This window comes from Neofelis nebulosa, chromosome 6, assembly GCF_028018385.1.
Source record: "Neofelis nebulosa isolate mNeoNeb1 chromosome 6, mNeoNeb1.pri, whole genome shotgun sequence".
Classification (NCBI taxonomy): Eukaryota; Metazoa; Chordata; class Mammalia; order Carnivora; family Felidae; genus Neofelis; species Neofelis nebulosa.
The window spans coordinates 40,525,991-40,552,416 of NC_080787.1; the positions used below are offsets into that span (position 1 = coordinate 40,525,991).

The following is a 26,426-nucleotide window of genomic DNA, read 5'->3' on the forward strand; positions in this document are numbered from 1 at the left end:
CAGAGAGAGACAGAGCATGAACGGGGGAGGGGCAGAGAGAGAGGGAGACACAGAATCGGAAACAGGCTCCAGGCTCCGAGCCATCAGCCCAGAGCCTGACGCGGGGCTCGAACTCACGGACCGCGAGATCGTGACCTGGCTGAAGTCGGACGCTTAACCGACTGCGCCACCCAGGCGCCCCTATTTTTAACTTTTTGAGGAAGCTCCATACTGTTTTCCAGAGTGACTGCACCAGTTTGCATTCCCACCAGCACTGCAAAAGAGATCGTTGGGCCTCAGGTATTTCTAATGCATGCTCAAGTTTGAGAACCAATCTAAATTTAATCTAAGTGTTGATGTCCACAAGTTCCATTCCTTGTTCTTTCCAGTTCTCATTCTCCACTCTTCTGGGTAGTTGTATCTTCTTCTACTACCTCTATAACTGTCACTATTACTACCACTATTAATAGCAACAGCTATCATTTATTAAGCATTTATAAGCTAGGCATTATGCTAATCATTGTGCACATTCTATTTATTTAATCTCCACAACTATTCTTTGAAGTATTATTAACCCCACTTTTCAGAAGAAATTAAGGCTTGGAGATGTTAAAAAACTTGTCCAAGGTCACCTGACCCAATCAGTAAGTGAAATAGACAAGACTTCAGGTTTTCCTGATTCCAAAGTCCACAGTGTTAACTACTACACTACTCCCAGAATAGTACTATTCTCTTGGCCCTATAGACTGTTACAATTATTCCTAAACTGTCTCATCAACTCTGGAGTAGAATTTCCAATCACCCAGCGGACCTCTCCAAACTCTACACAGGGACCTGATAATTAACATGCCATCATTTCTTCCCTCCACTGCAATTCTGTTACTTCTCCTGTATTTTCTAATTTAATGTCATCATAATCACCAGTTACTAAAGCTAGACACATCTTTAACTTCTCACTCTCTCTCACCTCTAACTGGTCATAACATTTAGAGATTTTAACAACTCTCTATTAGAGAGATTTTAAAATATCTCTACAATCCATCCATTCCTGCTGTCCCTCTTCGGGCTCCCAGCATCTCTTACATATACCCTAACCGGTCTGCTAGCCTCTCCATGCCAATGCAGCTCTGCACGGGAACTGCCAGTTAACTTTCTTATGAGTCCACTTTCCAAGGCCCTCCATCACCAACACGGGGGTTGGAATGGGAGGAGGGAAAATATAGGCTTTTTAGAATGGAATGAAAACCCCTCAAAGTTTGGCTGCAACCATATCTTTCCTGTCTCATCAAGAAACAATTCAAGGTTTTCCAAAAACCCTATTGATATTAATCTCTAGCAACTGTGCTTATGCTCTCCCCTCTTCCTGGACTGTGTGTTTTCCCTTTTACATGTGGCAAAATTCTACTTAACCTGCAGGGCTAAGTTCTATCCTCTTCTTTTTAAAGCTTTCCCTGATTCTATCAATTTTTTTTTCCTCCAAAGTGATCAATGCCCTCAGCATTTTACTTATTCCAAAGTGATTAACTCTTATCATAACATCCCAAGTTTAGGGGTTTGTCTCGTCTAATGAACATGTAGTAACTCACAGGGTTTGGGCTTACCGTGTCATGTTCTTTGTCTTCCCATCACCCACCACAATATCTAGCCATAGCCAGCACCCGATAAATATTTGCTGAGTTGTTAAATAATGCAACATTTGGTGTTGCAACTTTACACATGGTAGGTTAGCAATTCAGCTTCAGGTTTAATGGGCCTGAAGAATTTCCACATAACAACAAAAGATATTATGAAGAACAAAGGTTCAATACTCAGCAGCAATATCTTTAATTTTCTCAAATCTTTTTGTCAATGCTTTTTAGCATCCTTCTTCAGACTCCTTTCCCAGCAAACGTTACTTGTATATTTTACAGAATCAGAGGTTAAGTACAAACCTCACAGGGCACTCTAAAAGATAATCCCAAGCAAAACTGTGTCACTGAGAATAGCTGGATAATTGCTTTGGGTACATCATTTCAGATTTCCAGTGGAAAGGCCCAAGCACATTAGGTAGATTTTAGAAATGGGGACATGCGCTGCTGACAAAGTACATAAGATACACTCACATTAATGAGGCATTTATTCAAATTAGTAATTGACATCAGAAGTATACAACAACCCAATCCTGATTCAACCATAATATCCCTTAATTTTTTTTTAAATTTTTTTTTCAACGTTTTTTATTTATTTTTGGGACAGAGAGAGACAGAGCATGAACGGGGGAGGGGCAGAGAGAGAGGGAGACACAGAATCGGAAACAGGCTCCAGGCTCCGAGCCATCAGCCCAGAGCCTGACGCGGGGCTCGAACTCACGGACCGCGAGATCGTGACCTGGCTGAAGTCGGACGCTTAACCGACTGCGCCACCCAGGCGCCCCAATATCCCTTAATTTTAAGTAAGGATAACACTTATTCTTGTCTAAGACTATTCTAACACAATTCCCATCCCACCTAGCAAGCAGCCCCTATCTTGTTATCAGTGAGTGCCTTAGTCTTAACACTTTTCCTTCCCAATCTGCTAAACCTTCTCTCTCCAATATCTCCCTATCAGAGACCTTAAACTACACTCACCAGACATGTAGGTCTCCTCAATATCTCCCTCATCAAGCACATTCACACAATTTTCTCAACATGATACCTTACCTCTTCTCTAATTCAAATTTTATAGCTCTTTCAAAGACCTGATCAAATCTCACCTCTTCCAAAGAGTTCATTAACTCAGTCCACCACAGGTCTTATCTTTTCTAAATTTCTACTGCACTTAAAGTATAGCATCTCACATAGCACCTGTTTACATACTGCCTCATTTGGTTTCATAATGATTTGACATATTTTTGCTCATACATTTGACATACACATAACAAACTATTTGCTTTTTTTTTTTTTTCCAAGTAGGTTTCACACTCAGTGAGGAGCCCAATGCGGAGTTTGAACTCACCACCCTAGGATCAAGACCTAAGATGAAGAATCACACTTAGCCAATTGTGCCCAGAGTATTTACACTTTTTTAGAAATGTATTTATTTATTTTTATTTTAGAGAGAGAGCATGAGCAGGGGAGAAGGGTGGAAGAAGAGAGAGAGAATCTTAAGCAAGATCCATGCTCAGTGTGGAGCCCGATGCAGGGCTTGATCTCATGAAAGTGAGATCATGACCTAAGCAGAAATCAAGAGTCTGACGCTGCACTGACTGAACCACCCAGGCACCCCCAGTCTATTTGCTCTTTATCAAAAAAAAGCCAGGTTTTCTATGTCATTTGTACCCATATAACTCTTTTCCCTTTTCCCACATATAACATGATGGGGGGGGGGGGGGGGGGGAGAACGTATATTAACTCCTTGATGGACTAAGCTAGATTCATTGATAAACACTCATACACAGTGTAATATATGACAAATACCTTATTGTATGCCTACTCTGTGGCAAAACCTGTGTAGATGCTGAAGATAAAGCCATGAATAAAAAAGATACGACACCTGTCCTAAAAGCTACCTAGTCCAGTGAGCAAGAGACACTGAATTTCCAGTACTCTAGGTGCTACAGAGCAAGATTACTGGTTCCAAGACGTAAGCACCTCAGGCAGCATACTTCACAGATCCTCAGTTATGAAACTGAACCACAAAATTTTAGAGCTGAATGAAAACTTACAAGTTATGTTTCTTCAATTTTCTTGCACAGATCCTGATTAAATTTCAGTATCATCTACCTCTGTTCTAGGCATTGCCTTAATCAAAAGTCAGAAAATACCGACTTTTTCCCTATCTTCAATACTCTTTTCTCCCAAGGATGGCAACTACAATCACCACACATTGACTCACGAGGGGAGCCAGCGCATTGAAAGCACTGGGCTGATGATTTGCTACACCTTCACACTCAGGCTTGTCTGTCCACCAACATTTTCCAGCCCACACGTTGAACAGAATCTGTATTTTGTGCCTAGGAAATAGGACGTCTGTACTTCTATTAAGGAAAATAAAAAACAGTGCCTCCATACTTTTTTTTGGCCCTAGTAATGACAGAAACACAACAGGTTCTGAGAAATAAAACAGCTGATTTGAGTCCAGAGGGAAGTGAGAATTTAGGATGGATATCTGCCCCCTGACCTTAAAATCTGTAGCAACGTGATAAAATGCCTAGGGCAAAGTTGTATGCGTGCATTACGCACGTGCACACACATGTGAAGTTGGAAACTCCAGGCAACAGGTTAGCTGCCCCCTATCAGTACTGACAATCGCCTTCCCCAGGTCGTGGGTGTGTCTGACGCCGCACGCAGGCACTGATTCACAACTCTCTCCATAACAACCGGCTCCTCCTCGGAGCCCAGCCAGGGCAGGGGCGAGGAAGGCCCCAGCAGTGCCAAACTCTCCGAATCCCAGCCCTACTACGTCCCCGGTTCCACCTCCTCTCCATCCCGGTCAACCTCGTCTCAGGCAGGCTGCGAGGCTGTTCTGGGAACCCGGGCTTCTCCTGATTCCGACTCCTCTGTCGGGGAGCCTGGCAAAGCCACCTCGACGCCCCCAGACACCTACTTCCCACTACACCTTCCGGGAACACACAGTCTCCGTCCGCACCTCGCTGCCGCTTCCCGGAGCGCCAGCGCCTAGGAACTGACCCTCGCCAGCCCCCGTCCCCTCTCCTTCCCCGCCCCCGGAAAAAGCGGCAGAGGGGCGTGGAGCGGCGCGCGCGGGTACTGTGGGGGTGCGCGTCTCCGCGCCCCGGGCCCGCGCAGCAGGTGCGGCCAGGCCCCACCTCCCCTGAGAGGTCCCGGCTACTCACCCCAACGATGTTTCTCTGCGACCTAGCCGCCCGCACGGACGCCTCTTCCGCCTGCTCCGCACCCCCCTTATAGCCACCGCCCCCTCGGCCGCTGCCGTCGCCGCCGTCCTCGCCGCCGCCGCCGCCGCCGCCGCGGCGCGCGTCCGCCTTCACGCACACCGCCGTGGCCGCGCACGCGCCTCTGCGCGCTGGCGTCACTTAGCAACCGGTCGGCAGCGGGCGGGATCCGAGGGTTTAGGGCTCGGATGTGGCCTTTGGCGGGTTTTGCGCCGTTTCCCCACCCGCCCGACCCGTCGCCCTCCTGAGTTGGGGGCCCCAGGGTGTGGCTGCCCTGCCGGCACCTGGCTCCGGGTAAGCACGTCACCACACGTCACTGTGTGATGTCACCGATCGCGTCACGGCAGATGGGAAGGTCCCCGTCGCGAGGTTCCAGGGCGCCTGTGGCGGAAAGAGCAGCTGCCTTGTCCAGACTGGCGCGGATCCTATGGGCTACTTCTGCAAAGTGCAGGAAGGTTATACAAAAGGGGGACCAAAGCGGGCTGAGGGTGCGGTTAACGGGGAAGACTGCTGAGTGACACTCGTTAACCCAGCAACAGGGTGTGATGGATCGAGCCTTGAACTCCCGTTTCCTCATTTTATAAATGGGGTAACGGTACCCATCCTGCCTACACTGAGGAATTGTGAAGCTAAGATAAAATACTGTATGCGGAGGTTCTTTGTAAAGTATAAAGCCCATTAGACTTTAAAATATTTTTGTTAGAAGGCAGTCGAGCAGGAGCAGATGAGAGCATGGACTTTGGAGTCAGAAACTTAACTTTAAGTCTGATCCTGGCTGATGTTGGATAGTCAGTTTTGCTTGACGCTTGGGCAAACTGGGGTGCCACGGTTTGGAGACTAACCAAAAAGGACATAATTTCAGGCAAAAGGTGTTTTATGAGCAAAGGTATGGAAGTGAAAAATGGACAGGAAAGAGGTTAGGTCTTGAGGCAGAGAGGCCAGTATTGAGGCCATTGCTGTATTCCAGTTAAGCGATAAGAGTCTTAACAAAGGTATTGGCAGTAGGAATGTAGGGAAAGGAATAGATGTGAGTGCTATTAAGGTGGTAGAATTGACAGTACTGAGTGGGAGGTTGGAGGATACGTGAGTAGACCAAGTTTCTAGTATGGGTGCCATAGTAGATGGTGGAACCGTTTCACAAGATGGGAAGAAAAATGAGTACAAAGTCTCTGTACTAAGTTAATAGATAGTGGTGTTGACAGCCTCGGAGGATGATCAGATTTGTGGGATGAGATGATGATGAGTTCAAATATAGATATATTTGTTGGGGAAACACTCTCCACTCATGATGTCTCTTTCCATCTGGAGTGAATCCATTAAAATAACACTCCTGGCCTCTCACTGCACCTGCCCCAGCTCACTCCTCCCTGGAGCAGTAACTTTCTGATGGTGATTTTAAAAGGAAAAACTAGGGGCACCTGGGTGGCTCAGTAAATTAAGTGGTTAAGCTAAGTGGTTAAGCACCTGACTGTTGGTTTCAGCTCAGGTCATGACCTCACAGTTTGTAGGTTCAAGCCCCATATCGGGCAGAGTGCAATGCCCTGGTGTTCTCCTGTTCTGGAAGACCAGGACCTGGGGTGGGGTTGAGGGTGCCCGGTCCAGGACTACAAAGTTAGTAAACCTATTTAATTTCAGAGTTTGGCATTATGAAGCTTGCTATCCACAGGCAATATTCAATATCAACTTTGCCAGTTGTATCATACAGAGTAATGGCCCCCCAAAGATGTTCATGCCCTGATCTCCAGAATCTGAGTATGCTCCCTCCCTTCCATGGCAAAAGGGACTTTGCAAGGTGTGATTAAGTTAAGAATCTTGAGATGGAGAGATTATCTTCAATTATCTGGCTGGGCTTTGAGGCAGGAAGGTCAGAATCAGGGATAGAGATATGATGAAGGAAACAAAGGTCAGAGAGAAAGAGAGATTTGAAGACTCTGCACTGCTGGCACTGAAGATGGAGCCAAGGAATGCAGACAGCTCTGCAAGCCGGAAGAGGCAAGGGAATGGATTCTTCCTTAGAACGCAGAAAGAACGCAGCTCTGCCGATACCTCAATTTTAGAGGAGTTCTGATCTCCAGAACTCTAAGGTAGTAAATTTGTGTTCTTTACTAAGTTTGTGGTATTTGCTACAACAGGAATAGGAAACTAATAGTCAGTAGTAAAGATGATGGTTGGTCTTCTGCCACATTCTCCTTTATCTGAAAAAGAAGGGTGCAAGTTCCTCAGGTTCCCTCAAAGACTGCTGCGTTGTAACTGTGACTTGATGGAGGGAACCTCCATATCCAGAGGAAAACATCCAATAAGCAGTTGAATTACACAGATCTATGAATGAGGAGAGAAGTTGAGTCAAAATAAAATAGATTTAGAGGACGTTAACTTGTAATTGGTAATTTAAGTCCTAGGCATGGATGAGATCAATCAGGAGAAAATCTAGAAGAAACAATAAAAAGGACCAAGGAATATAGTCCCAGGAAGCACTGACTTTAAAGGGGAGTGACAATGGGGGGTGGGGGAGAGGGGAAAGTGGGTGATGGGCATTGAGGAGGGCACTTGTTGGGATGAGCACTGGGTGTTGTATGGAAACCAATTTGACAATAAATTATATTTAAAATAAATAAATAAATAAATAAGTAAAGGGGAGTGACAGATGAACAGAAGCCCACAAAGAAGTCTGAGGAACAATGGCCAGAGAGATAGAAGAGCTAGGTGAGCATAATGCCTCAAAAGCCAAGGTTGGAAGGAATTGCCAGATGGAGATGGGGTCATCAGAGTCAGAGATTACAAACAGGTTAAGTATATCAATGGCTGAAAAGCACTGACTAGATTTAGCAACACAAAAGGGATTGGTGACCAATAATAATGGCTTTAGTAAAGTAGTGGATATAGACATCAAATGACTGGGGTCTGAAAGGCAGGTCAATATAGTGGATTGGCCTTCGGACTGGTTGATGGGAGTTTGAGACTCTAGTCTTGCTTGGTTCTGGCAGTTAACTGGGTAACCTTGGGCAAGTCACTTAACTCTTCCAGGCTTTGGTTTTCTCTTGTACCGAAGGAGAGATCAGGCTGAGCCTATGATTTTCACATAAATTCCTAGATAATCCCCCCAACTTTATATTAGACTCATTTGCTTGTAACAGCACACTTCAAATCCTACTTAGATTATTTCACCAAACATTGAGTGTCAGTATATTTATATACTAGCTTCTGTCCAGGTGGACATGACCCAGTTATCTGAGAAGCTCACAATTTTGGAAGGGAGATAAACACATAACGATATAACTAATTGCTGTAGTTCTTTTTAAAACAAAGCAAGGTACAAATTGAATGAACTCTTAACTGTAACACACTATGTGCTGTAGTAGAAATCTGTATGAAGTGACATGGAGTATGTATAAAGTGATACAGATAAGGGAGTAACTGATTTTGTCTAATTGAAATCAAGGTATTTACCTACTCTCTCAGGTAGGCACAGCATACCTCAAAGGTGGATGTAACTGTACCAAGACATTTTCCACGGTGATTAAAAAAAATGAGAGCTCTGCTAAGCCAATGCTGATCATTTAACATTCCATTTAGGTAGTTTTATTGTGATCTGAAAGATTATTCATGTACAGCTACTTCCCAGCTAAGAACACTGTTTAACTGGAAAAAATGGACATACATAATAGTTGAATGCAAGAGGAATTTTTTTTACTTTTCTACCAAATCCCAGAAGAAACAGCTATTTGTTATATTTCCATGCTCTATTACATTTGCTCATCTAATTCTCGTGTATTATCTCATTTAATTTTGCAAACATCAGCTTTATTGTATCAACAACTGACATTATATCTCTGTTGTAGCAGGTCAGGATACAAAGTTTAAATAATCTGATCAAGGTCATACTAACAACAGTTAAGTAGTACACTAAGATTTGGACCCAGCACAGGCATCCTCCTTCCAGGAAACCTTCCCTCAGGCTCTTGGTTTAAGTGCCCTTCCTCTGTACTGTTACATCATGTGCACACCTTTATTTTAGCATTTACTGTAATTACGATGATGCTTGCTCTGTTCCAGGTCCTGTTTTAAGTACATAATAGGCATTAGCCCACTTGAGCCTCATACCAGCTCTTTGATATTTGTGATATTAATCACAATACTATAAATCAGGAAATATTTTTCTTGATTTTCACACAATTAATAACTGATGGGGCCAGGATTCAGCCCTAGGCAGTGAAGGTCTAGAGTCCATGCTTTTAACCTCCAGGCTGCTACCTTTATACCAAGCACCCCCTGCTAACATGGAGGAATTCTAGACGATATAGTTTCCAGAACTCATCAATGCAGTTACTGTAGGAATGTTGTTTGTGTGTGATATTGCTTTGTATTCCTTATTAAATGAACACAAGAGAATTTTTTCTCAGGCCAGATGTCATGAACCACTTGGCTATACTTGAGTAACTGATATGTTTTCTCTGTATAGGCAATGTGAATTATATAACTGGCTGTTGTCTCCTTTCACTTTGACTGCCTAGAAGTTCCAAGTAAATTTGTGCCTCAGCTTTAGTAACTGCGTTGGCCTGCATATCTGTATTCTGTTGGTTTGAAATTTTTCAAACTAAAAAGTTGGGGGAAAAATAATCTAAACTCTTCTTTATTTTACAAATTTTTGACAGTGTACATTTATAATTACAAATTTAAAAAAGCAAACAAAAGCATGCTTTCATCAAATGATTTCTCAGACTTTACTCTGTGGACAAGAACTAGTTTCAGGTTAAATTCCATGAGTTCAATACAGAATCCTAGTTCCTAGGAAACCAGGATTTCTGCATTTCTTGTAAGTCCAGATGAATAGAATTTGTGTTCAGATATATCAGAAGATATTTCAAGTAGAAGCAAGTTGTGGCCCTCCTTGTTTTTAACCTGTAGCTAAGTAATTTGAAACCACTTTCAATCTACCATGGATTCTTTTGACATATGCTACCTTGCTTTAGAGATAGGAAGTTGATTATCTTCCTTAATGCTGATATTTTATTGTAATGATCTTTAATATACAGTTGATTTTGTGGTTTACCATTGGCTGAAAGAATGGATAAAGATCACCTGTCCTAAAATTAAAAGTATTATTTTGGTGCATGTTCTCAAGTTTAATTGGCTTCGATCCAGTAACTTAATACCAGATTCATTTCTTTATTTAAGGGTATATTTTGCAAGTAATTCCTGCAGGTAGATTTACTGGATAATCCACTAAAAGTCATTCATTTCAGGGGAGCATTCAGATTTTTCTATAGCCAACGTGAACAACTGATAATTTCTTCTTTGAAGATTTTTCAATCCAAATCTTCATTTTCCAACAGGGCATTCAGATGCCTCAGGGATGAGTGAGCGCTGTACTCTTCACACAACAGATTGTTGCCAAGTCGTGATAGGAGCATCCAGGGTTGCCAGACTTGAAATCTATTGATCTCTAAGTATTGGTAACTAACATGAATTTTGTCGAAACAAAACAAACAAAACAGTATGTGGGTTTGCAGACCCTCTGCTCAATTGGGTAGAACTTTATGGACTTACTTATTAATTTTTCTTATTTTTGAAGAGTTGTTTTTAAAGGAAAATCCTGGGTTCCCTCTAGTTTGTCACTCTGTTCACCACTTTGTAGACAGAAGTGTTTCTATGTAGGTGAGAATCTCATTGGGACTTATTCTTCACAAAAGGCTGTCAACGATCTGCTATTTGCATTACTGAATTCTAAATATGAATTAGCCTTCAGTCAACTACAGAATATTAGCTGGTTCATTAGAAAATTACATACCTGATTGTATTATCCTGAGCTCATACACACATAAACCTTCCTTGCCCCCTACCAGGAGCCTTTTAATGACTTGTTTTTGAATATTGTGTCTTCAGCATACATTAAGGGATTCTAGAAGAGACAGCTCCACAGAGCCCACTAGTGCGTTTACTGTAGAGTTTTTGTGCATTCAGTCATTTTATGTTTCTCATGGAAAATCCCATGAGACATTTTTTTTTCAGAGCCAAGTGTCATGAAATGCTTGGCTATCCTTAAATAACTGAATATGTCTTCCTTACAGACAAGTAGATTATATAATTGGATGTGTTTCCCTTTTCACTTTGGCCATGATGAAGCTCTGAGTCAAGTTTCAGTTCAGCTTTAGTGCCTGAATAGGAACCTGTGGCCTGCCTATCTGCATTCTAATTTGTTTCCTGGTCCTAACCTACTTAAATTTGGGTTTTCTATTGCTCAGACTTATTTATAACTTTCCACATGCTATGTGTAATTGCACTAGCCACCTCAATTGATTGTGGGAAAATGTAGAGAAATGAATGATAAACATTTAATGATGACTACCTTAAAGGCAGCCACTTACCCTTCAAGCAGGAGTTGAAACTTAAGTTTCTTCCATGCTGATAACAATGTCTTGTTTATAAGGTCTCTAGGGTTTCACTTCAGCTAAATAAAGCTAGGAATACGAATTATTTTCAAAGAAGTTTTAATGTCATTGCAGATCTTTACCATGTCATTCTTTTAATTTTGCTTTTTCCTTCTGATAGAGGTAGATAAAGTAATGATTGGCAAACATAAGTAGGAAACTTCAAATCTCTAATTCTCCAACCAAATAATTTCTCAGAACCTCTCTATATTCTTTTAGTAAGCCAGAATTTTTGTAATCTAATCTAAATTATATTCTTGGTTTAAATTCCTTTCTACCATGTATTAGTGATCTGATTTGTATTCACTGATGTATGTATTTGCACATATATGCTTTAACTGAAGGTACATGGAAAATCTTAAAGCAGAATTCATCATTGTCTTAATACATCTTTTATGTTGGTTAATTTAAAGGTAGAAAGGCAATTGAATACCCCATAACAATTAGGCATTGTCATCAGACAATAATGTGCCTATGATGTAATATTTTAATCTTGTAATTATCCTGAGAATAGGACAATAAGGCTTCTTTGAAAGTGTAAGTTAAGAAATAACAAGTGTTGACGAGGATGTGGAGAAAAGGGAACACTTATGCACTGTTGGCAGGAATGTAAGTCAGGGCAGCCACTGTGGAAAACAGTATGGAGCTTCCTCAAAAGATTAAAAATGGAACTACCATATGATCCAGCAATTCCACTTCTGGGTATATATCTGAAGAAAACAAAAACACTAATATAAAAACATATATGTGCTCCCATGCTCACTGAAGTATTCTTTAAAACAACCCAGATACGGAAATAAAGTGTCCAACAGATGAATGGATAAGGATAATGTGGTATATATGAACAATAGATATTATTCGACCATGAAAAAGAATGAAATCTTGCCATTTACAATAACTTGGATGAGCCTTGAGGGCATTATACTAAATGAAATAAGTCAGACAGAAAAACAAACGCCCTATGATCTAACTTAAATGTGGAATCTAAAACAATAACAACAAAACCAAGCTCAAACGTCCAGAGAACAGATTTGTAGTTACCAGAGACAGAGGATGGAGAGTGGATGAAATGGATGAAGGGAGTCAGAAGGTACAAACTTCTTATAAAATAAGTCATGGAGATGGAATATACAGCATGGTGGCTGTAGTTAGTAGTATGGTATTGCATATGTGAAAACTGCTTAGAGAGGAGATCTTAAAATTCCTCATCAGAAGAAAACCAAAGAGTGTAAGGTAAACAGTTACAGTATACCACAAATTTTGTAATCCTGTTTTGTCATTTCTTAATATACCAGGAACCTCAAAAAATTGAAATAGCACAGACCTGTTTCCTGTTTCCGTTTTTATTCACAGGTTACCATGTACCAGGCACAGAGGGTGCCTAAAGGACTAATAGTCTAAAACTGCGCTGTCCAATATGGTAGCCTCTAGCCACATGTGACCTTTTACATTTAATTAAATTAGAAATTTGGTTCCTCAGTAATACCAGTCACATTGCAAGGGCTCAATAACCACATGTGGCTATAGGCTGGACAGTGCATGTGTAGAACACTTCTATCATTGTACAAAATTCTATTGGAGAGTGCCAGTCTAAAAGTCTCATAGGAATTTCAGTCTCATAGGAATTAAGAAAGGTCATGTGTTAAGTGTGTGTAAGAATGACCTGGGGCAGGGCATCTGGGTGGCTCAGTCAGTTAAGCATCCAACTTCAGCTCAGGTCATGATCTCGTGGTTCACGAGTTCGAGCCCCAGGCTCTGTGCTGACAGCTCAAAGCCTGAAGCCTGCTTCACATTCTAGGTCTATCTCTCACTCTGCCCCTCCCTTGCTCTCTCCTCTCTCTTGCTCGCTCTCCCTCTCAAAAATAAACAAAAAAAGAGTGATCTGGGGCATGTCGCATCCCACTGCCAAAGATTTAAAAAAAATTTTTTTTTTAATTTATTTTGAGAAAGACAAAGAGAGGGAGCAGAGGGGGGGCAGAAAGAGAGGGAGAGAGAGAATCCCAAGCAGACTCCGTGCTGTCAGCATGGAGCCCAATGTGAGGCTGAAACTCACGAACTGTTAGATCATGACCTGGGCCGAAACCAAGAGTCGGATGCATAACCGACTGAGCCACCCAGACACTCCTAAGAGATTCTGATTAATGGATATTGTGAGTCTTTCTTAACAGTACCTCCAGATGATTTGATACAGAAGGTATGCATATTTCATTGAGAAAAATCAATTTAGGGTCAATGGGAATAGCCCAATGGAAGGATTCTGTATTTCCTACCTAAATGACATCTGGGTGCTTAAGCCAACTTAAATTTGATTAGGAGCGGGGCACGTGGGTGGCTCAGTCAGTTGAGTGTCTGACTTCAATCTGGATCATGATCTCATGGTTTGTGGGTTCAAGCCCAGCATTGGGCTCTGTGCTGACAGCTCGGAGCCTGGAGCCTGCCTCGGGTTCTGTGTGTGTCTCTCTCTGCCCCTCCCCTCCTCATGCTTTGTCTCTCTCTCTGTCTCTCAAAAATAAATAGACGAAAAAAAATTTTTTTTAATTTGGTTAGGAGAGATAAGAGTGCTGGAACTATATTCATACCTTGAGAGTTAATGGAGCATTGTATACCCATTATGTGTCTAGAGACATATCAAAGATTATTATAAATATCTTTGGGGCGCCTGGGTGGCGCAGTCGGTTAAGCGTCCGACTTCAGCCAGGTCACGATCTCGCGGTCCGTGAGTTCGAGCCCCGCGTCAGGCTCTGGGCTGATGGCTCGGAGCCTGGAGCCTGTTTCCGATTCTGTGTCTCCCTCTCTCTCTGCCCTTCCCCTGTTCATGCTCTGTCTCTCTCTGTCCCAAAAATAAATAAAAAAAAAAAAAAAAAAAAAACTTGAAAAAAAAAAAAATTTAAAAAAAAAAAAGATTATTATAAATATCTTTAATTTTCATGTTCTCTTCAGAGTCATTGGAGGCGTGTCTGTCCCTTGTCTTTTCCAGCTTCTGGTGGCAGCCAGCGTTCCTTGGCTTGTCGCCACATCACTCCAATCTCTACTGTCACTGTCAGATTGTCTTGTTCTCTTCTGTGTCAAATATCCCTCTGACTCTTTCTTACAAGGACCCTTATGATTGCATTTAGGGCCCACCCAGATAATCCAGGATAACCTCCTCATCTCAAGATCCCCAATTTAGCTACATATACAATGACCATTTTTCCATATAACGTACCACTCATGGGCCCCAGAGATTAGGACCTGGTTACTTCAGGGAGCCATTATTCAGCCAAGTGCAACACATTTATACTTACTTTTATGGACTTAGAGAATGGTGTTGAAGGACAGGTATACACCAACTTTTTAATGTAAATTTCTTCAAGATAACTGTTATTGGAGGAGGAGAGGGCAACTATTCACTTTTTTTCTATATACTTTGTTTGGCTAGCTAAAGATAATAAAGTAGACAAACTTTAAAAGGGAGAAAGAAGAGCAAAACTTTCAGCTAAATGCAAACAAAAAGAAAGCAGAGGTGGCAATATTAAGTTCACATATAATGCAATTCAAAATCAACAGCATTACACAGAGAAAGAAAGGATATTTTGTATGATAAAAGCCCAAGAAGTGAAGATCTGTTATAAATCTTTATGTATCAAACACTATAGTAGCAAACTATATAAGGCAAAAACTTTTCAGAAATTTACTTAGGGGACTTTAATATGTGTTTCTCAGAATTCAATGCACCAAGTAGACAAATAAGAGGAAGAGGAGGGGGAAGAAGAAAAAGAGGAAGGAGAAGGGGGAGGAGATAGCAGTGGCTGTGGAGGTTACTTAAATTCTCAGTGACTTTGATCTAGCAGTTGTAAATAGAACTTAGTAGCCCATAACAGAAGATACATACTGTCCGCGAGTGTCAAGCATGTTTGTTCACAAAGAAAATTATAGTAAATTTCGAAAGGAAGAAGTGATACAGTTCTCATTCACTAGCCACAATGCAGTAAATGACATCTAACATCAAAAGCTTTACTATGTGACCAAAACAGTTCTGAGGAAAAAGAAAAACTAGTATTTTTATTTTTTTTATTTTCATTTTAACAATTACCTCTTTATTTATTTATTTTTTTAATTCCACTTCAGTTACCATACAGTGTTAAGTTACTTTCAGGTGTACAATATAGTGATTGGACAACTATACATTACTCAGTGCTCATCGTTAAGTGCACTCTTAATCCCCCTTCACCTATTTCATCCATCCCCCACCCATCTCCTCTCTGCTGACCAGTTTGTTCTCTGTAGTTTAGAGTCTGTTTTCTGGTTTTTCTTTTTTTCTTTGTTCATTTGTTTTTTAAATTCCACATGAATGAACTCATGTGGTATTTGTCTTTCCCTGTTTTATGTCACTTAGCTTCATACTGTCCACATTGTTGCATATGGCAAGATTTCATTCTTTCTATAGCTGAGTAAGCTTTCACTGTGTGTGTGTGTGTGTGTGTGTGTGTACACATATATAGAGATATATACAGATATATATATACACACACATATATATCACATCTTCTTTATCCATTCATCTATCAATGGACACAGGCTGCTTCTATAATTCGGCTAGTGTAAATAATGCTGCAGTAGACATAGGGGTGCATATATCTTTTCAAATTTGTGTTTCCATATTCTTTGGGCAAATACCCAGTAGTGGAATAACTGGATCATAGGGTAATTCTATATTTAATTTTTTGAGGAAACCCCATACAGTTTTCCACAGTGGCTGCACCAGTTTGCATTCCCACCAACAGTGCAAGAGGGTTCCCCTTTCTCCACATCCTCGCCAAAACCTGTTTTCTTGTGTTTTTTTATTTTAGCCGTTCTGACAGGTGTGAGATGACATCTTATTTTGGTTTTGATTTGCATTTCCCTCATTAGTGTTGTTGAACATGTTTTCATGTGTCTGTTGGCCATCTGTATGTCTTTGGAAAAATGTCCATGTCTTCTGCTCATTTTTTAATTGGATTATTTGGTTTTTTGGGTGTTGAGTTGTATAAGTATATATTTTGGCTCCTAACCCTTTGCCAGATAGGTCATTTGCAAAGTATCTTCTATTCAGTAGGTTATCTTTTACTTTGTTGACTGTTTCCTTTGCAGAAGCTTTTTATTTTGATGTAGTCCCAACAGTTTATTTTTGCTTTTGTTTCCCTTGCTTCAGGAGACATATCTAGAAAAATGTTGCTATACTCCATGTCAGAGAAACTGCTGCCTGTGCTGCCTGTGCTGGATTTTTATGGCTTCAAGTCTCACATTTAGGTCCTTGATTCATTTTGAGCTTATTTTTGTGTATGGTGTAAAAAAGTGGTCCAGTTTCATTCTTTTGCATGTAGCTCTCCATTTTCCCCAATACCATTTGTTGAACATTCTTTTTCCCATTGCATATTCTTGCCTCGTTTGTCATAGATTAATTGACCATATAATCATGGGTTTATTTCTGGGCTCTCTGTTCTGTTGATCTATGTGTTATTTTTGTGCTAGTACCATACTGTTTTTATTACTACAGCTTTGTGGTATATCTTGATCTGGGATTCTAATGCCTCCAGTTTTGTTCTTTTTTAAGCCTGCTTTGACTATTTGGGGTCTCTTGTTCCATACAAATTTTAGGATTATTTGTCCTAGTTCTGTGTAAAATGCTGTTGGTATTTTGATAGGGATTCCATTAAATCTCTGGATTGCTTTGGGTAGCATTGGCATTTTAACAGTGTTTGTTTTTCCAATCCATGAACATGGAACATCTTTCCATTTGCTTGTATCATCAGGAAAAACTAATCTTTTTAAATGCACTTTTCAGATTTTAAAGTAGTATTGATAAGTAATCATTCAAGAAATTAGAAAATAAAACAAGATAAACTAAGAAATTTGGGGGATAACGATAAAGAAGTGTGCCAGTTATTGTCAGAAAAATTCTGTGTAACAAGCAGTCACAAAAATCTCAGTAGCATACAATAAGCACTTATTTCTTGCTTGTGCAGATCAGCTAAGGTCACTCTGTTTCAGGCTCTCGGACACCTGGGATGGCTCTGCTCCATGCATCCCATGCTGGGCTCTAGGCTAGAAGGGCAGTGGCTGCCTGGAGCATATTTTTCTCATGGTGATGGCAGCCAAAGGGTCCATTTTACAGCAAAAGAGGTGTAGCAGTGGACACATGGCCACAGAACTTACTAGATCTATCACGTACTGCACCAAAAGAGTGGTTCTGAACTTCCTACTTAAATGGCATGTGGATGCCTGAGCCAGTTCAAATTTGATTTGGAGAGATAAGAAGCTGCTGGTATGAGAGTGTGATGAGAAGCTCTTCTGAAGGTGTAGCTGAGGTGTCCACTTGGAGATAGAAGCCTGCAATGATGAGATGCCATCTGCCAGGGCACATCATATACCCTAAAGCAAGTATCATTATTAGTATTGTACACCCAATAGGCATTATATGGGTTCAGGAACCAGTGGATAGAACTGTAAGCAGCCCCTGCCTGCCACCATTGCTTGGTTATTCACTTGGGGCATTTGTGCTTCCTATCCCTACAGATCTTGGCCCTGCTTGTTTGGAGGTTCTTGCTCCCAAATCCAGGGAACACTGAGTTAAGGGTGGATTCTTCTAACAAGTCCTCCAGGTGTTATAACTTGCCACTAATAGCCCCAAGTAGGATAGCTATTATTGCTTTTAAACCTACTTTACTCCTGATGGTTTGCTTTGCTGTTGTGCTGTAGTTGTTTTGTGCAGTTTGCCTCCACAAACTATAACATTCACAGAACAGGATCCCTGTCTTATACTTCCAGCCTTCTGGTTCTATGAAAACACTTAATATTATTGATTGTGTGCTCCCAGTCATGCTGAGCACACTACAATAATAAAATAATAATTGGATATAAATCCGTTAAGGATTTATATGAGATTTATAAATCCTACAAGGATTTATATCCTATTATTCATGTGACATGATGTTTTAAAACGTTAACTTTTCTCCCAACATTTCTGTGACCCATGGCCCTTCTTCACTCAGGCGGCTAGAACACAGGCCTTAGGAATGTTACAAAAGGAGAAAAGCCTTTAACTTTCAAAAATATAAGCCTTTATGCTATGAGTTGTGAGGAGACAGGTCACGAGGGAGAGCTCTGAGACCTGGTGAATCCCCAAGAAGAGGCCGTACCTTCCTCTGCGCCTGTGGGTTAAGGTAAAGGGAAATCAGAGTCCTGAGACAGAGTATCTTCAGATCTGAATGGAAAAGGGCCCTTTTTCTGACTTCCAAGGTAGAAACCTGGACGTCAGCAAGATCCCTGAAGAAATGGTGTGAGAGATATCTAATAGGTAGGACCATATATAAACCTCATGAGTTATGTTCCCCATGGAAACATCCCCTTGTGATGTAGGAGCTGCAGAACCATCCAGTGCTCCCTTGGTAAATGTTGTAGAGGAGAACCCTTAGCCCCAAAGATTTCCCTGACAGCATGGAAATAGTGGAATGGAAATAGCTGACATAACATGGAAATAGCAGAATAAAATCACAGGGGAGGGAACAGACCTGAAAGAGCCTCGGCAATAAGAATGAATGATGGACTAACAGCAAGCCACATTAGATCTATAACAAAGGACCAAACAGGACACTTGACATTTTAGCAAATGCCAATAGAATGGTTCTCCTGTGGAAGATCAGATGCTCACATTCCCCCAACCTTCTAGACATTACAGGAACTTAAGATTTTACCTCAGAGAACAGCAGCAGGAGAGATCCTGAATTTATTGAGATTCATTTTCTACCTAACCCCCTCAGAAAATGGGGCCTTTAAACTATGTGCAATAGGAATAAAAATTCATATTCTTTCACCTCTGAGTTTGTAGATTAGATATGAATCCCTTATATTCATTGCTACAAATAATGAGTGTTTTACTATATAACAATGGGAGAAAAAATTCATATTTTTGGAAATATACTTCTCTGAGATCAGTGGCTTTAAAAAGGAGTCTGTACAACAGTGCTTCTCAAACTATTGTGCACACTAATTGCCTGGAGATCCTTTGAAAATAAAGCTTCTCATTCAGTAGGTCTCAAGTGAAGCCTGAAGATCTTAATTTTTAACTAGCCCTCCAGTGATGCTGATGCTGCTGATACAGGGACCACCCTTGGGAGTAGTGAGGCTGTTCAATATACTGGTAAGAGGATTACAATATGTTGGTCTTCCAAATATATTGACTAGCACTTTCTCAAATAAACACAGGTGACATTCATGCTCGAAGTGTGCCATTGACTTGAGGTCCAATTTTGGACTACAGTTTTTCGTTTTGTTTTTTAAATTTTTTTATGTTTATTTTTTATTTATTTTGAGAGAGAGAAGAGAGAGAATGGGGGGTGGGAGGGGCAGAGAGAGAGGGAGAGAAAGAATCCCAAGCAGGATTTATGCTCAGCGTGCAGAGCCTACCACAGGGCTCAATCCCAGTCATGAGATCATGACCTGAGCCGAAATCAAGAGTCACACTTAACTGACTGAGCCACCCAGGTGCCCCTGGACTACAGTATAAAATAAAATAAAAAATGAATATAAGAAACAAAGAAAGTTCTTACAGAATCAGTCAGCTAAGAGCAGACAATATAGATAAAAATACAATGCTTACTAACTTCCTTCATGGATTATCACTTGTTTCAACTTTTTTTTTTTAATGTTTATTTTTGAGAGAAAAAGAGAGAGACAGAGTGCGAGCAAGGAAGAAACAGAGAGAGAGAGAGAGGGAGACATAGAATCAGAAGCAGGCTCCAAGCTCTGAGCTGTCAGCACAGAGCCCAATGAGGGGCTCAAACTCATTAACCATGAGATCATGATCTGAGCCAAAGTCAGATGCCCAACTGACTGAGCCACCCAGGCGCCCCACTTGTTTCAACTGTTAAAAAATTAAACATTCTCTCTAAATGTTAAAAGAAATTTTGAATGTCACTGAATTGAACTTTCTCATCTAGAATGTTGTCTTTTTAACTTAATATAACTTACTATAGAAGCATGTCATAATTTTTAATATGTCACCATCCTGAACAGAAGTTTAAGTAGCAGACAAAAACATGTTAAAATACCTCATTGTATTCAAAAGGTGAAAAAAATCAAATGTTAGCAAATCAAACAATATTTCTCATTCTTTTTCAGATTATAAAAATGATGCTTATTTTAAAATATTTTTTTTTATTTTACATTTATTTATTTTTGAGAAAGAGTGAGACAAAGCGTGAGAGGGGGAGGGGCAGAGAGAGAAGGAGACACAGAATCTGAAGCAGGCTCCAGGCTCTGAGCTGTCAGCACAGAGCCTGACGTGGGTCTCAAACCCACAAACTGTGAGATCGTGACCTGAGCCGAAGTCTGATGCTCAACCGACTGAGCCACCCAGGTGCCCCTGGGTGGCAAATACTTGCTTATTTTAGAGAATTTAGAAAATACAGAAAAATATAAGGACAGAAATAAAATCACTGATAATCTCAGCAGCCAGGGATAATCACAATTTGATACATTTCCTTCTGGTCATTTCTTTGTGTACTTGTTTTCTTTTAAAACAAAATCAAGAAAGTAATGTACATAAGTTCACATATTGCTTTTTCATTTAGTGTATCTCATGAGTATCTTTCTATATCTTTAAATGTCTGTTTAAAACACAATGTGTTGAAATAGATAATATTCTCTCACATGAGGATGCTATGATAGTTAACTATTTCCCCATTTTTGGACAGTTAAGTTGTTTCTAAGTTTTTGCTATTATGAATAATGATGGAAGCAATAAATAGCATATAATTTTAAAACTAAACTGATTATTTTCTAGGAAATAGAACTCCCAGAATATCACAATAACACTGGATAAAAGGATCTAAACATTTAGAAAAAAAATGTAATGTTTATTTTTGAGAGAGAAAGAGACAGAGAGACAGAACATAAGCAGGGGAGGGGAGAGAGAGAAGGAGACACAGAATCTGAAGCAGGCTCTAGGCTGTGAGCTGTCAGCACAGAGCCGGATGCAGGGCTTGAACTCACAAACCACGGGAACATGACCTGAGCCGAAGTTGGATGCTTAACCGACTGAGCCACCCAGGATCTGAACATTTTAAAGTCTTTAATGACTCTTGAAACCTAATGTAAAATTGATGTGTCAATAGTTTGGATTAAGTCTATGAAAGTGCCTGTTTCGTTACAAGTACAGCAGTCCTAGGTATTGCCATTTAAAAAAAATCTCCTGTAATCTTTGCTAATATTGATAGGACTCAAATCGATGCATTTACAGTAAAAATTCTCTTAACCAGTTTCCACTTCACTGATTATTGCTTTGATTTGACTTACCATTTCCTCAGTAAAGAACTGATGCCCTGGCGGGCTGAATAACTATAACCAGTTGGTCACTCTCTTGGACACCTGCACACTTCCACTTACCTGATGAGTTGTGTGCTTATCAAGTCAGTCGTGTCCACTGACAGATCACATGTTCAAGAGTTATTCTTGTAGTGATAAGTATATAATTTAATGAAATATATAAAACAATAAAATGAGTTTATGTACAAGGAAAGCTGAATATCCTGAAGAACTCTCAAAGACAGCTAAAATAACTTGCTCCTGAATTAGAGGCAAAAAAACATGTGAATAAGGAGAAAAGCATGAAACTATGGATTCTGAACTCAGATTCCTTTGTAAATGCTTTAAGTTCACACTCCACTTTAAAGAAACTAGATTTTAGATCTTAGGCCAGTGGTTCTCCACAGGGCATTACTGACCCCTAGGGGTAGTTTTGGAAACTCGTGGGGCATTTTTGGTTGGGTTTCACAACTGGTTCTTACTGGACAAGGGATAGGGCTGTGAGACATCCTGTAAAGGCCTGCACAACTTTGAAAAATCTCACCGAGTATTCATACAGGTAAAAAGCTTGCTTTTCCCTTCAAGGAAGTGGGCTTCACATATTGATTACCTTCCATGGAGCACAGAGTGGAAAGAGGGTGGGTGGAAATTGACTTCACAGTGAAGAAACAACAAAAGCTACCTCAGCCAAGTGATCAAGATTAATAGCAACATTGATATATCGTGTTGATAATGTGTACCCTTGATCAGATGTGCTGAGGACACTTTATAGGCTTTCTCCTAAAAACCCATAATACCAGTTTCATTATGAGAAAAAATTCATATTAATAAAATTCCAACTGAGAAACACTCTGACTATTTAGCACTCCTCAAAACTATTAAAATTCTCAAAAACAAGGAAAGTGTGAAAAGCTATCACATCCTACTGGAGTCTAAGGAGACACGACAACTATATGTAATATGGTATCCTGGATAGGATCCTGTAACAAAGAAAAGTAGCTGAAAACTAAGGAAATGTGAATAAAGTGTAGACTTCGGTTCATTAGTGGTGACAAAGGTACCATACTAATGTAAGATTTTAAAAATAAAGGAAACTGGGCATGGGTATATGGGAACTGTGCTATCTTTGCAACATTTCTATAAATCTAAAACTATTCTAAAATTTCTAAAAATGTAAAGTACAAATTTGCAACCAGTAGGTAAGTCCTGCACAGGATAGTGCTGATAGGCAACTATTATATTATAACCTTCAAAGTGGCTAAGAGACTAGATCTTAATGGTTCCCACCACAAAAAAAGACATATTTATGTGACATGATAGAGGGGTTAGCTAGCTCTAGCAATCATACTACAATATATAAATGTATCAAATATACATCTTAAACTTACACACTATATCAATATTACTTCAATAAAAAAATTATAAACCCACCTTTTTATTATCTGAGCCTAGAACTCCTATTTTACTTGTTACTTATATAATTTTAATATTCGCTAGGGACAAACTTTCCTACCTACAGAAGGAATACTATTCTTTTATTCAAAACTTCAGCAAGAATTTGATCACCATTTTGGAAAATGACATTTTTAACAGTAACATTATTCATGTTCTTTGGCCAATAACACATACTTGTTATCATCATTACATACATACGTAAACTTACAGCTCTTTATAAATCATGAATTCAGTCTTTATTTTAAAATATCCAGGGGCGCCTGGGTGGCTCAGTCGGTTGAGCGTCCGACTTCGGGTCAGGTCATGATCTCGCAGTCTGTGGGTTCGAGCCCCGCATCGGGCTCTGTGCTGACAGCTCAGAGCCTGGAGCCTGCTTCTGATTCTGTGCCTCCCTCTCTCTCTGCCCCTCCCCTGCTCATGCTCTGTCTCTCTCTCTGTCAAAAATAAAGATTAAAAAAAAAATTTATAAAATATGTAATAGTGTTGGGCACCTGGGTGGCTCATTTGGTTAAGCAGCTGCTTCAGTTCGGGTCATAATCTCACGGTTTATGGGTTCGAGCCCCACATTGGGCTCTGCACACACAGTGGAGCCTGCTTTGGATTCTCTCTCTCCTCTCTCTGTCCCTCCCCAGCTCATGCTTTCTCTCTCAAAAATAAACTGAAAAAAGATAATAAAATATCTAATAGGGTTAACAGTACTTGAGTGAGCAGTTTTACTTTTTCACACCTAAGAGGAAGCACCTGACTACTTCATTGTTTTCTAGTGTAGTAGTATCTGGGCATTTGTATGTTAAAATTCATGTTGTATTACAAATTGGTTTCACTTTTCCTTTATATTACAATAGAGTCACTGGACTGACCATTTCTGGAATTGTGTATATAGGTAAATTATATGTGAATTTCATTTTAGGATAGTGGGTGTGATCGATGTTATAAATGTTCCCACGTAATAATAAAAAGAGTCTGCTAAGTCTGATAGGGTTGAGAACTACAATCTCAGACCAGGCTTTTCAAGGGCAGGAAATGTCTGATTTCTTACAGGTCCTCAACATTTAGTTTCACCCTGTTGCAGTTTCTGTTTATGCTACTCAGAAGCCGTTATTTGCTCCTCCACATTGTGGAAGTCTCAGTTTTGACCCAGTGCCCATCCTCAGGTGGGCAAGTAAATATGACCCATCTAAGCCAGAGAGGCCATTCCCTTTGTCAGTGATTAAAAACAGGCAAGTGATCCAGATGTAGTCAAGACATGAGGGGAATGCTGAGGAGCTTTGGGAAAGGCTTTAAAGTCATTAAAGACACAGGAGGAACGAAAGTCATTTTCTTTTACTGGACATTGTTGGATTATGCTGGATACCTGGAATCGTGGTAGGTATGCACCTTTGATCATGAGTATTAGTAGCCCAGAAAGAAAATGCTGAGAATGTCAGTTTGGGAAGGGTGGAAGGAAACCAGCGATCTTGATATTTCTGAACCCTCTATCAACCCATTTTTAGAACCTCTTGACATCTGATAGTGTTGGGTCTTTTCTTATTGCCAGCAGCAAGCATCCTTACTAATATAACCCTCTTCACAAGCAGTTGTGTTGCTAAGGAGTATTTATACACACTGTAAGCATCGTGCTCAGAATGCTATGTAGGGAAGCTACAGGAATTCTCTCTCAGCCATCAGCACCTACTTCAAACCACTGTATTATAACTGCATCCCGGGCTTAGCTGTGAAGGACTCACATGAGACTGATTTTACATTGACAGCTACACAGTCTTGTGGTCCAATTGTGGAAAACAAGAAAACTTGTGCTCTATGTCACTATTTCATATCACCACTTTTAGGTAAGTTAATTGGGAAATCGCTGAATTATCCCAATCCCTCACCTGGCGATCCAATATACATCTTCTCAATGCATACAGAGATGAATTAAGGAATACACAAGGGCTGTCTTTTGGCAAGTTTTACTTAGCAAGTAGAGCAAGCTTCTTTCCATAGAAACAAGGTTTAAATGACTGACTTGTAAATCTAGTCACCCTCCCATTTGATAATTCTAGTACCTAACATGTGACATTGGTCTTCGTTGGTTCCCACAAGTCACCTTTTGATAGTTGGTCCTTCTTCTTTTGTACTTTTCCTCCCACATTGCTTTATCCCTCTCTATTTACTCTTTCCACCTTTCCCACACTCCCTTATATACACTATCTGCTTTTGTAGGATATGCAGATTTACAGCTATTCCAAGTTCAGAGCGAGCCTGTAAGCCCTTTCAAATTTCTGCAGGCTTTCTTAAAAAGAACAAACTGGACAGTTTACAAATTAAACACGGTCTTATTTAAAAGTGTACTTTATTTCAGTCTGTAAGTCCTGCTATTTGTTTGACTTGCTCACATAATCCATTCCATCCAAAAAAGAAATGTCAGGTGCTTGTAGCCATGTTAGCACAGTTGGCACAGCCTACCCAAAGGTCTTCCACTGGAGCCTATGGAAAATCTAAAATGTCAGGTAAACCACAAACTGGACGTTCTTATTCTCTGGGCCACGAGATTGTCAAAATCAGTTTGGTTTCTTAAAATCCACCAAATATCAATGGCAAGGAAGACCATAGAGCTGCTCTCTGATAACTAAGTAATGTTGTCACTGAACATAATTTACCCTAAATGATTACTTGGCATCAGGAAGACCTTGGGGTAGGGGCTTTTCACGAGTAATACAAGCGCTGCTTGCCCAGGAATAAGCAGGTGTCCCCAGAGCAGTTGTGTGCTACAGACTTCCTCCACCCTTTCTTCCCTCTCCGTGGTTCTCAGGGCCCAGAGCTGAGAGGACAGTTGTGTTCAAGCTCACTGGAGGTTTGCACAGCAGAGATGAGTGGAGAAGGTATTGTGAGGCACTAATTTTTGAGGTAAAATCTAAACGCTAAAAATGATCATCAGAGCTCAAGCACTGGAGCCTATTTATATTGCCTTCAATTCCATTAAAGTTATTTACGTGTCTAGCCTGCTTGCTTTCTCTCAGGATGAAGGATAGCTGGGAGGTTTAAACCAGATACAATATGCGACAGTCTAGCCCAGTGTCTGCATACCCAGTAAATATTACTCCCATCTACCTCCCCATCCCCAAATAAAGAGGTTAGTCCTTGAACTTTGAAAGTACTTCGTGAATAAGGAGAAATTAGTTTTCCTATCAACATCCTTGTCAGTCTGATTCTGAATTGCTCCCAAGACTACCTTCTCTTTTGTAAAATAAACACCTAATACTGTTTGAAATATACATGAAGTTTCATTTTTGTTCACTGTTCTTTACTTTCCATTGTGAAGTTATTTCTGAGGAACTGAAACCCCAGAAGGTAACCACAACAAAAACTTGTCAATTTTTTTTTTTTTTTTTCCC

At 40.3% G+C, this 26,426-nt stretch overlaps 1 protein-coding gene across 3 annotated transcripts in view; it reads right to left on the reverse strand.

Moving 5' to 3' along the window:
• Window positions 1-4,994, reverse strand: part of BTBD9 (BTB domain containing 9) — a 417,943-nt gene extending 412,949 nt beyond the window's left edge. Inside the window, exon 1 of one of the 3 annotated variants that reach the window (XM_058733797.1) lies at window positions 4,790-4,986. The gene's annotated coding sequence lies outside the window, so the exon portion shown is untranslated. Of the gene's footprint in view, window positions 1-4,542; window positions 4,617-4,789 lie in introns of those variants that run through there. The other 2 variants (XM_058733798.1, XM_058733799.1) reach the window with 2 other exon arrangements.
• Between the last annotated feature and the right edge of the window lie 21,432 nt (window positions 4,995-26,426).